Source organism: Typopeltis vanoorti, chromosome 10 (genome assembly GCF_054136105.1).
Source record: "Typopeltis vanoorti isolate ZY-2024b chromosome 10, IOZ_Tvanoo_1.0, whole genome shotgun sequence".
NCBI classification, from domain to species: Eukaryota; Metazoa; Arthropoda; class Arachnida; order Uropygi; family Thelyphonidae; genus Typopeltis; species Typopeltis vanoorti.
Window position 1 is genome coordinate 76,814,257 of NC_143558.1, and position 13,408 is coordinate 76,827,664.

Below are 13,408 nucleotides of genomic sequence, written 5' to 3' on the forward strand. Positions count from 1 at the left end.
AGTTCCAGTGTTTCAAGAATATACTAATCAACAAGAAGATTTATGCCAGTCTCAATGCATTAGTTGCTTTGGCAGCAATTCTCACCTAAACCACACCTTCACCTTCTTGATCTTTTATCTTCATTTTTATGAATTACTTCCGGAATTCTCGATAACGTCACTGAACATTTTCCAGATATACTCTTGTTATCACTGCGGCCTCTTCGTATTTACAGCTTAAATCTATTTTGGTTACTCCTTGCATATTTCTGAGTCAACTCATTTCTGCTCTAACAACTATCTTTTAATACATCTTTAATTTGTTCCTTATTCTGGAATATTTAGATTTTGCGAACTCGTATAATCGTGCCAAAGGCAGAAAGGGTTTACCTACGTTTCATGTTCATGTCTCGTTATAGTTAATTTTGTTCAAGTCCTATTTTATCTATATTATTTATATTTCTTCTATACTGTATCTTTCTTAATGCATATACATTTTTTAGACTGAGATATAGTTCAAGTCTTTTGCATCTTGACGTTATCTCTACTCCATAAATTTTCTTTTGAGTTTGAAATAAGAAGTTATCTTCTGCAAATTTTCAAATTTATTAAGTATAAATAATATCATAATATTTATTTTGGAATCTTCGTAGTCGACGACCAATGACAATTCGTTCTCAAAAATCAAACTAGATAAATCTAATGATAGGTTGCATCCTCATCTTACTCCAGCATTTGTTTTGAACTGATATGCAGAGTATTTTACACTTTTATTCACAAAAGTATCATAGAAGGTTTAGTAATGTCTGTTATTTTATTTGGGTTGTCACAGTATAGTCTGTTAGTTGCAAAGCGCAGTTGGATACGCTTGGCAGCCGCGGAAACCACAATACTTAGTATCATTAAATAATAAGAGTATACGCATTTTTTTTTAGCAATAACGCCCTTAAATTAATACCGATAAAACTAAATATCTATACAAGAAATTAAAGAAATTAATATAAACTGGGTTGTATATTGGCCGAAGGATTTTAATAATTGATACTAAGTAAAAAAAAAAAAAAAAAAAGTTTCGCCAACTTAGCTGTCTGGCTTCATCAGGGTGTATAAAAGAGATACAAAACAATTTAAACTGTTCCTGAAGGAATAAACAAATACAATTGTATATTTTTTTAACAAATACAGAAGATCGCGTACATCAAACGCATGGAGCGGGTATGATATCAGCTGTTGTTATGCAGGAACGTTCTGTAATTAGCAGCGAAATTTAATTCTGGCGTGCTTAATGATCTTATGAGGGTCTTCCAAATATCAGCTAGAATTAAACCTTGATTTTCATTAAGGTTTGCGGTTATTGAGGTTGCGTTTAGAACGGATGACTGCTATAGCTTCTTTTATGTTTCGGGAGCGGAAATCTTTTAAATAGGCATGGAGCGTTTCTAAACACAACCTCAACAGAAATCAAGGTTTAATTCTAACTGATATCTGGAAGACCCTCATAAGATCATTAAGCACCGGAGTTAAATTTCGCTGCTAATTACAGAACGTTCCTGCATAATAACAGTTGATATACGTGTTCTTCTGTATTTGTAAAAAAATACAATTTTTAATATGATTTATACTGTTCATGGGTAAAGTCTACACTGCTGTATGATATTGCCTGTTGGGGTTGAGATTGCTGCAGCAATCTGCTTCCTTTGATACAAATTCAAAATAGAATAATCAAAGCTATTACCGATCTCTTCGCATATTCAACTAGTGACCGTTTTGTCATTACAGAAACTAAACTATATGTAAGAAATAACAATGAGATTATGTGGAACTTGTTGGTAGTTCGTAATACAAAGAAATTTTCACACGTTTTGAGCAATTAGAAACAAGCAGCTAGAATAAATTGTCTAACGAAATAGTCTGTAACATCAAGAATACGTGGTTAGAAAAAGATTGAGAGACTACCTTATGGGACTAAATATTACGCATATTATAGGAAATTACTCTAAATGTTACATGTTATGCCTCAGTTATATGCTGTATCTTACGTGTACCCTCATGGATACAATGGTTTTATTTTATAGAGAGTGTAACGCCTACTATTTTATTTGCATTTTTATAGTAACCAGCATGGCTATGGCCCTTGGTTACACACACATTGTATAGTTCCTTCTAGTCAATTTTCATTTTCTGTTCTTTATTCCTAAGTCTTTTCTTTAACTTATCAATCTCCATATCATCACTCGAATATTAATTGTACATTTTTTAAAATATAATTATTACTTTTACTATCTGCTATTATCACTTATATTGTTCTAAATACTTGTTGGATCACTATTGCATTATATATGTATTTGTACTAATTCTTCAGTGTTAATAAATTTTTAATTTCAATTTTGATTTTTTTAGCGCGAAGTCCGTATCCTACATGAAAATGATGATTTTTAGAAGTGCTAATAGCTAGAGACACTCTGGGTTAATGTATAGTTTGAAGTGATTGTACATATTTTTAAGAATGCTGAATTTAGTAAGAGTTTATTTACTATATTATTTTAATGGCGTATAATGAAAATGAAACTGTGTTTCTGCTTAAATTTTTATTTTAGTTCTGTCCAATCGTACAGAAATAAAAGAAATCATATTTTGTATTTGGAAACGTAGCCATAAGCACAGTTTATAAAAAAAATAGGGTGATGATATGCTTCTGCCTGAAAAGAAGTGAGTGAAAGGTATTCTATGAAATTAGTCTTAAATAAAGTATTTAATTCGAAGAAGCCTTAATTGGAGACTAATAATGTGTAAATTTTCTTCATTCGTAAAACAAGAGTATTCAGTGTGACAGTATGCTAATAATAATTGCTTGAGAGATGTTTATCATAATGCAGTATATCATTACTACAGAACAGTTAAAGGAAGTATGTTTTTTATAGAATTTTAGAAAACATTTTCAATTATTTAAATGTTGATGTATAGACTATAACTAAAATATAAATTAAATTATTACTTCCAAGAGAAACAAAAAAATAAAATATATTACATTGCTAAAGCATGTAAACGTAGTGTCTGTTCAACAGATATAAAACATCGTAGAAAGTTGAATTCCGGCATGAAATTCTTGATTTAATATTTGCAAGTGTTCAAACAAAGTGACAATGTTGTCATTTGTTTCCCTGTGAGCATAATTTATCAGAACAACCGCTGAAGTTTCAATTGTTCCCAAGAGCAAGAAAAAATCTCGGCTGGCTCAGTTTATTGCAAGAAAATGAAATTTCAGCTGAATGTCTACATAGAGATAAGAGAAAGTCGTTAAAGAAAATAAAAGGTCAGATCACTATTAATTAATAATAGAAGTTCATTACAGTAGACCTTTATAACAATGTCAGTGTCAACTCACAACTTGGGATATTCAATGCTTGGAAAGGTCAAATACACGCAGAGATGGTTTTATTCCTAATAAAACTCCTATGGGACACACCCGCCATTCAAACTCACTTTATATACAAATTTTGCCAACTAAATGAATAAACTACCACCTTCACTGCACCCCCCAGAGTGAGCTGATTCATTATCAGACATCCTTTCTTCGCGTATGGATCTAATCTACTCTGCATCGGTGTACGAAGCCTGTTTAGAACACGGGTGGTAAATATCGTCTGCTAGCAAGCGACATAATTAAAGAACAACAAAGGCCTCCCATATATGACCCGCATGGTTTTCGTCTCGTAATAAAGGATGATGATAAGTTAGCGTGTAAATGTGCGGCATTTAAATGAAGGTGGGCCTAAAAGCAGGAACTAGATTTCCCCCTTGAATGTTAGTAGAGTATACTGATCATTCCTGCGTCCTAAGCTGCTTTGACGTAGTTGTTAACACCGCTAGCGTAGCTCAGTGACATTCGTCCTGCTGCATTATCGATTAATTGTGACGTAGGGCGCTGCAGCTTCCTGTATTCTACTTACTGTACGCCATCTTTAGCGGCGCGAGGATTCTGCGAAATCCAGTAACATAACATTGCTGAATACAGGTGAGTTTGTTGTTTATTAATACTTTAACTTATTGTGAAGAAATTATATATGTATATAACTAATTAAAGATGCAAATATAGCGTAGATATACTATAAGGATATAGCGATCGACTGACTTCATAGTTTAGTATACTACGAACATTTTCAACAGGAGGGATTACTTAATAGGGATATTTTTATGAAAAGCGAACAAAATGTTTTCTACACAAAATCATATTCATGAATAGATTCTGTTAAAGATGAAAAAATTGCCATTAGCAAAAGTCCATAAAAACTGTAGTCAGTTATGTAATATGTAAAATAGGAATGGTACTACAATATGGTTATGAACCCTTTAGAAGTTTCTATATTTGTTTTCTTCATAAAGTCAATGCAAAATGTTGATATAAGTGATAATTCTAACATATTAAATACATAGTAATTATCAATAAGAAGAAAACTAGACGACTTTCAGACTGTGTGCAGAACAGCAGGTGTGACGTCATCAGTCAGTTGTCTCTCTCCCTCTCTCGCACATTGACTGCGTGCAATTAATATTTCCATAATGAAATAAATAGTTAAGGATTGGATTCCATATGGCATATATATATATATATATATATATATATATATATATATATATATATATATATATATATATATATATACACTGTTTATCACTATATAATGCATTTTGTCAAAATATAAGTGCGAAAATAGAAATATAGCTTACTATGACAATTAATATCATGCAAACACACGTTATGCGAATAACTAAAAATCTATTTAAAAAGTTCCACGTTGTAGATGTCAGTTATAGTTTTATCATACTAATAATAAAACATTACTACCACTACTACTTCACAGTAGCTTTCAGCAGGTTTTAACGAGTGACCCATAGGGAAGGGTAGAGACAGAACATCCACATGAAACTCAACAGAAAACACAGATATAAGGAAAGAGGTATGCCAAAACAAAACGCGCATGCTGAGTAAGAACTATTCTAGATTCTTTAAAATATAAGATATATTGTACAATATAATTTCTCTAACCTTACACTAACTACTTATTCGTGATAATAATATTCCATATGCGTTCATCTCCTGTTTGCTAAAGGAGAGACAAAAATCAGGGGACCTATTGTGCGGAAATTTTCATAAATCATGATTCACTGTGTTTTCATCAGAAATAATGCAATATTTTCTTAGGATAAACAATTTTTTTTTATTATTTTTAGAGAGAAACTTAAAAATATTAAATTTTCCCTTACTGCAGAACAGACAACTCTCACAGACTCTACAGGTAGGATTAACCTGTCGATTATTACCAAAATAAGGTTTATAAGACATTAATTTATCCTATCAATGGCTATAAATGTCCTCTAAGTTTCCGCCTTTTCATGGAAATAAAAAACGCAAAGTTACTTGGTTACAACAGACCACTCATTGTGATATATAAATCAAGGGGAAATTACTGCGGTAACAAAATAGTGTCAAAACACACCCGATTTTCATCTATTAGTCAAACATCTAATTGTCCTCTCAATTGTCATATCATAACACATAATTATGTACTTAGTAGACAGATAAAAAAAGATAATACTCTCTCTCATATATATACACGCCGTGCTCAGCCAGCACCAATAATAAAAAATGAAGTTGTCCACTGTAAAATAGAATAGCGCAGGCTAAGAAAGTCAGTCTTGGACAGATGGTTACACTGTTTTTAGCCAATGTAAACAGAAATATTCTCCTGAAAATATACATAAATGGCAATCATAATGTAATAACAAATATCAATCTTAGTTACTTGCGCATATACGCAAAATATTTATAAACAAGGCTCAATCTTCTTTTAGAAAGAAGAACGCTGAGATTGTTTAGTTCTTTCTCAATAACTTTATACTGTCAAGACTTGGAATTTTTTTTTTCATAATACTGGTTATAATGTATATTTCACCTGTTTGCCTTTTAATGCAGACAGAGTATGCCGGCTGTTTTAGATGGGGAATTTTAAAATAATCCACTGTAAGTAACAATAAAAATAATAAAACTCAATTAATTTCAGAAAGGCTGTAAAAACTTGGTACCCCTGTACCTTAGCATTCACTGCATTACACTCAAGACTGCTAGGAAGCAGTAATAAAAATAAATAAATAAACACTACAGTATATAATTGCTCCGAGTTGCCCTGGTGTTGTACTACCCAAGTGATTACTTACACTTGGGCTCGCCGATAGTTTTTTCGGCATGAAACTCTAAGATTTCGATCCGAGTTTCTTACCCGGCTGTAGAATAATACGGGATTTACCATCTCCCTTAAACTTAACTTATGTCGCCGGTAAAATAGCCTTTTTGCTTGTTATCGTAGTAATAACAATATATAAGTACACCAGTTCAGCAATTCGTTAGTAGAGGTATTTGTAAGTTCGGTTCACTTAAAAGCTTGATATTTCAGGTCTACCTACTCACTGATGAGACCTCAAAAAGGGCTGAAACCGGTCTGGGTAGTGACCTCTTCTCATAATGTAAAACAGTAATACATCTCCTAGGAGCTGCGTTTTACATTATGAGAGAATATTAAGGATAGTGATGGATCTTGCTCCACCTTTGCTCCGAGTTGCCCTGGTGTTGTACTACCCAAGTGATTATTTACACTTGGGCTCGCCGATAGTTTTTTCGGCATGAAACTCTAGGATTTCGATCCGAGTTTCTTATCCGGCTGTAGAATAATACGGGATTTACCATTTCCCTTAAACTTAAACAGTACAGCATTAACGAAAATGACACGAATTTGAAATCAAGGCCAATGTGTTAAAAAGTGTAAACGGTGATGCCTGTCAGGATAATAACAAAAACAGGTCTCAGAAGAACTTCAACGTAATTTGAGAAGGGCAAACATCCCAAAGAAAAAAAAAAGGCGAAGAATTCATTCGCCCTCGATTGGTGTATTGTCACGTGGAACACAGAATATAAACTGAAGCGAATTTCGAAATTAGTGAATTACCATAATGAACTAGCAAGAACAAAAACGTTGTCTTCTTTGATGTCGTTCACTTGGTGCCTTTTTTAGTTTCGAATCTAGGTCCTAATGAAAGGAGTTCTGAATAATTGGAATTGTATGAGAAACATTACATAAAATTTCAAACGCTTCTGTCCATTTCGAGCATTAATAATTACAACGCTTATGTCATCGCTCAAATGACACGAATGAATGATAAATGTTAAAATATCCATTTTTATATGATATTTCGAAGTAAGAGATAAAACTCTGTCATATTATGGTCTCTTTTTTGATTGGGTAGCCAGTTTCCATCGTGGATATTCACTCTCTATGTCATCATTGACGGATTTCCTCTTTCATATTTCTCCACCAATTGTAAGAGTTTTCCAGAGCTCTGTTCTTCCGCCTACTTCGTTCTCCTATATAAAATAGCCCGATTCCAAACCCAGAGAACAGTTTTGATGACGACAGTGCACCTCTTTCACCCTACTTTCTCAAATTTTGAAGTGCTCAGCGGATTATTTTCTCCATATCAATAATTTAAATACCATGGGATATTTCATGAGGCGAGGACAATATCTGAAATCACCTCCATAGCTTTTTAAATAATACCTATACCAGGTCTCTTTTCTTAGATAACAGTTAGCTTTTTTGGCACAAACATATTATCTCCGTAGTCTCCTCAGTGTTCAAAAAACCTTAGCGCACTTTTCGAGAACTTAGAACGTTATTTATCACCTGTCAGGCTGCTAACACTGTTCAAATTCCAAATCCGACTACGAAATACTATTTTCACATTTGAACAAGTGCACCAATAACCTCTCTAAAATCTGGAAGAGGAAATTTCAGCCAATTGATGACTCTTCTCGCAACTTACTCCGACCGTTATCTCACAAAATGGCCTGATGCCATTATCTATATTCTCTAAATACTTCTATCAGCGCTGTTCAACTAACTGACACTCCTCAGTCCTCTACCTTCCGAAAAGCCTATAAAACTGAAACAGATCTACTCATTATTCCCATTGACTTCAGTCGCAAACTGTCAATATTTACAAACCTGCGTGTTCTTTTCCTTGATTTCTTATTCATTCATGCTATCCACATCAACTCTCTGGAATAACTTTCATTCCCCCTCAAGTGTTTCCAAATCTGCATCTATTCAGAACGGCCTAAGAATGTGAGATTGTTTTTTTTTTATGTCCTATTTTTAATTTTCAGTTGTTAATTCTTCAAATGAGTCCACCATGGCACCATTTTATATATTCCTCTGTTTTTAATTTCCATAATTTTTAATCTTTACTCTATTATCTTCTGACTGACTGATTTTCCCTTTCAGTCGTTTCCCACCGTAGGTGACTTTTGTTGGTATTGCTCACAAAGTATCCCTGGTGAGATTTTTACAGGGTAGTTCACCATTGCTCCCCCCCCCCCCAAATTTTATCCGGGCTCGGGACCGGCATACGGCTGGGACGTATTCATGACTGTAATCCATGTGTGTGTCCAGGGGGCAGATTTGCCTGTTCTGAGGGAACGAAAAACCCGAGTTTCCGGGCGAAAAAACCTCCTACCTCCGTAGGAGACCGGCTAACTTACCTTTAGTCGAAAGAGACCAGACAAAGGTTCCTCACGTCACTGACGGGAATCGAACCCAGGTCTTTCCAACAAAAGGGCTTCATCTATACTGAGCTACGGAGGCTCTATTCTCTTCTGAAGAAAGCTCTAATTCATCTTTAATCCAAGTGATGGTCTTTAATCTCCTTTTATAGCTCATTATTGCTTTAAGAGTTCAGATTATATTTTTACCGATTTTATATTTCCCGATGTTGTTTCATCGAAAATTTTAAGGAAAACACGAGGATCCTCCAAAGGTATGCCAAAAATTACCTTTTTCATATAATTTCTTTTTCAATGTATGTTTGAACGCATATCATTCATGTTTAACCGCAATAAAAGCCAATGATTTAATACAAGGGGTGCTTCTTTAGCAAATAATCTATAGGTTTTAGTATTACAATGCTATCATTCGCTGTCACTGCCCAAAACTAAGAAAAGCTTTCAAGATGTCTGAAATGATGAATTAGAGTACACCACGATACGGCTGATAACTTTGATAAAAAATTATAAATTTTACTGTTTCTCAAGTGTTCAGCAACACTCGTTTCGAGCAGATTCTGTGAAGAAAAAGCTCCGCTATGAGCTTTGCTTCCAAGGAATGTTTGACATCCTTCACCCAATACTATGTACCGGCCAACTAGCTCTTTCCTTCCTATGTTTTTCTTTTGTTTTGCGACCTCTCGAGAGATCTCTATTTCTCAAACAACATGGAGAAAAGCCTTATAAGTCTCTAGAAATATTATCGTAGAAACTATTATATTTTACAAAAAATAAAAATAAAAAATAGCTTTTGCTATCTGCACTATTTCGAGATTGATTTTTGGTTACAAATATAAAACTAAGCTTCAAATAGAAACATACGAATAAATATATACTGCATAAAAATGAATTAACACAAATTAACATCACTTAAAATCAGATGCAGGCTAGTTGTAAATAAATCATCTTAGTGCGATTTAAAATAAGTAATAAAAATAAAAATGAAACCATGAAAATGCTACAAAATAAAATTTATTTCAAAATATATTAGTAAACAAGACGTAGCAAGATGACTGCAGAGCTGGTGTGCGAACGAAATAGAAATGAGAAAACTCGACATTAGGAAAGAAACGTTTGTAGTGCAAAGAACATTGTTATACTAAATTATTATATAGAAGGTATGCCTATATTCTGTAGCCTTTTCATACTCTTTTCTTCCATGGCATTTAACCTCAAATTCGGAAAACAGATATTCATATTTCTAAGGTATAGTTCTACTTTATTTTAGGAATAATCACTGATTACCAATGAATTACAATAAATGAGACTACCTAAGAACTTGCGAGTTAATAAAGAAAATAAGGTAATTTTATGGCAAAATATTTTTATTGTATGGTAATTTTATTGCTTAGAAATAAATGAACCTGAAAGCGTGAATTACACTTCATGAGCTAAATAAATGCCGTAAAATGTATTTTAGCCAAATGGTTCTTATTGTAATATATCCATCCATCCATCCATCCATCCATCCACCTTCAAGGCCCACCTTTCCTAATTGGGTTGTGGAGGAAGCAGCTGCAAGAAGGACTTTCAATTGTCACCATCCTCCGCTACCAAGCTCAGGTGTTCTGGTGGGACTTCCAGAAGTGTCCACCGAAGGTTTTGGATATAGCTTACTCAGCGAGTCCTTGGCCTTCCCCGTGGCCTCCCATCTTTGGCAAAGGGGGCCTGCTGGGGAGTCTCTCCTGTGGCATTCTGATAGGTGCCCGTACCATCGTAGCTGTGACCTCTCAACACGGAGAAGCAGCAGTTGAACATTGAGGATTTCCGGAATTGCAGAGCTTCTGATCCTATCGAGTTTTGTCAGCCCCCGCAACCCTTCGAAGGAACCTCATTTCAGCCGCTTGGATTCGCGTCCGCATTCTTTCGGTCATGACCCAGCTTTCATGACCATAGGTGAGGATGGGAACATAGACTGCGTTGAAGACAGTCAGCTTTGTCTTCTGGCTTAACTCCCGCTTCAATACTACCGAACGGCCAAGCTCCCGAAATATTGCGCTTGTTGATCCAATTCGAGTATCTAGCTCTACTCCCACTTTCCATCACTCGTGAATATGGACCCAAGGTATTTCAACGTCTCCACCTGCCTCAGTGGGAATCCACTCACATGTAGAGCGCACTGGGATGGTTGTCTTGGGATCACAAATGTTTCCGTTTTGGCCACACTGATCTTCATGCCAGCTTCTGCACAAAAAGCTACAAACCTATCCAGGGTCCGCTGGAGGTCATCTGTGGCAGAGCTAACATACTGTTATAGATACCATTCGCCTACATACTGTTATAGATATTAGATACTGTATTATGATCATTCAATTTATTCATTAAAAATATGGTGTCCTTATTTCACGATAATCAAGAATTCCATTTGAATTCATGAAACATTTAAAATGCAATCTTTCCAATATCTAATGATTTAAAATTTCATGTTTCATTATGTCAGAAATTATAAAAATTAGAAAAATTAAGAAAGATAGGTTGCTATAAAAATGAAACATACTGGTTAGAAATAACTGATTTCTGAAAACTCGTTAGTCAGCAAACCCCCATGGACAAGATGCTTCGTGCGATGTAACGAGTCACGTGTTTGTAGCTCGTATAAATTGAAGGAATATGATGCTCCCAGGTCAGTGCATCTGTGTCCGGGTGAAACTGCAGCAAGAAGAGAACTGACGGAATTTGAAAGAGGTGTTGTCATAGAATACCATGTTGCAGGCTTATCTGTTCAGCAAACTGTTGACAAATTAGGTCACCCCCAGGTCAACAAACAGTGGTACCATACTATACTGAGATGGAAGTGCAAGGAGTCAACTGCAACTGAGACCCGCAATGGGTCTCACGACCCACCACACTCACCGAATGTGACCATAAAGTGCTACGAAGGATAATATGTAAAAATCGCCGTTTGTCGTCTAACACGTCGAATGCGGAGTTCCCGACATCGAGTGGAAACACAAAGCTGCAAAAAACATTTAGAACCGAGGCTCGCAACATGGGTTTCCATAGTAGGACCGCATGCAAGCCCCACATTACTGAACCAACATGTAGCATCGTCTTCAGTGGTGCAAAGAGAATGTGCAGTGGTACGTGTGGAAGCTAGGAAAGCTGTGTTATGGAGCGACGAATCCTGCTACACCCTCTACTGAGCAGATGGACGGGTGTGGGTGTGGCGGATGCCTGGAAAACGTCTCTTACCAGAGTGCAATCCCAACTCAGTTTGGTTTTGCATTTCCTGGTTGGGCCACGAACACTGAATTCCGAAAGGTATCTGGGCATTCTGGATAATGCAATGCTTCCTACTCCGTGGTCAGTGGTGTAGCTAGAGCTTTTTTCGCCCGGAGAGGTCCCTGAGTTTTCTGCCCCTCTCGATATACACCAAAAATACTACAAAAAGTCAAAACGTCGTATAGGAAAATAAATTAAAACACTATGTTTATTTTTTAAGTAAAACTTTAATTTCAACATTCTAAAATGTTATTTTTCTTACTTTTCTGTTAGCAAAATCGTCGATGACATTGGCGAAGACTATTTCATAGTAATGCAAGTAATTCGTAATCAATTTTATTTAGAAAAACTCCTCTCACAACTAGAAACACAACAATTGTGAAGAAATTTCGCAGTAGTATTACAATATTTGGAAATGAGTTCTGGAGAGTGTATTTTAGAATTAGCTGCAAAAGTTCAAAAAGGTTAAAAGTACCGCCCGGGGCAGACCTCCCCCCCCCCCTGGCTACACCTCTGTCTGTGGTGTTTCTACAAAACTGACCATTGTCTATTTCAGCAAGACAATGTCATATGGCTGTGTCTGTAACTGTGTGGTTTGTGGACATGAACGTCACCACACTTGATTGACCTCCACAGAGCCCTGATTCCAACTTTATTGAACATCTCTGGGTTGAACTGGAACGTCCAGTACCTCGTTACATGCCTGTAGGAAGAATGGTCTACAATTCCCATTGATCGCTATTGTACTCGTATAGAAAGTATGTCCCGTTGGATTGCTGCAGCCATCGCAGCGAAGGGAGGTCCTACATCTTATTAAGGATGGGCCGCATGGCTGCTTGTCGCTCACATTATGGTGTCCATTGACTTCTTTCCAAGCATTGTATGTACGGAACTGTTTAATTAGCAATAATACAAAAAATACATGAAGGGTATAAAAATTTTAACAATTCCCATAAATTTACTGAAAAATTAAATTTCCTGCTAATGTAGTTACATGCGTAACTGAATACTCGTAATACACGAGTATTATGAGTATTCAGTACTCGTAATAATATTCATAATAATCATGAGTTAGTAAAACTTATTTTGTGTTGGTGAATTTAAGTCATCTAGTCAAAAAACCTCTACTTATGTCTTTTTTCGTTTGCTTTTTCGTAAAATGATTTCATAGATAATAAAATTTAGTGTAGGAGCAATACAATAGTTTAAGTGGGTTTTTTTTCGAAGTTAGCCTTAATTCATTTATTAACCCGTTTGTAGGAAATCTCTGTGACATGTTACGAGCATATCTAAATATTCAGGAAATTAAATTTAGATTTGGAAGACAGAATGTAAATCACTAACTTTTATGGCTAAAATTATGTGAATAATTTTCAATATTTGCTTGGTAGATATATAGAAAACAAGAAATAACCACGGTGAAGACAGCAAGAAAGTCAAAACAATGGCAGCAATCGTGCTCTGGGTATACATGCACCCAGAGAGAAAGAAATAGAAAGGGAGGGAGAGAGCGAAACTAGTTACCCAATCACACAAGGAAAAAGCAGACCACAG

At 35.3% G+C, this 13,408-nt stretch overlaps 1 protein-coding gene across 3 annotated transcripts in view; it reads left to right on the forward strand.

Annotated features, from left to right (window-relative positions):
- Positions 1 to 3,899: 3,899 nt before the first annotated feature.
- The window catches only part of 7B2 (Secretogranin_V domain-containing protein 7B2), a 47,718-nt gene continuing 38,209 nt past the window's right edge, over positions 3,900 to 13,408 (forward strand). For all 3 annotated transcript variants that reach the window (XM_090399369.1, XM_090399368.1, XM_090399370.1), the window contains exon 1: positions 3,900 to 3,994. The gene's annotated coding sequence lies outside the window, so the exon portion shown is untranslated. The remainder of the gene's footprint in view (positions 3,995 to 13,408) is intronic.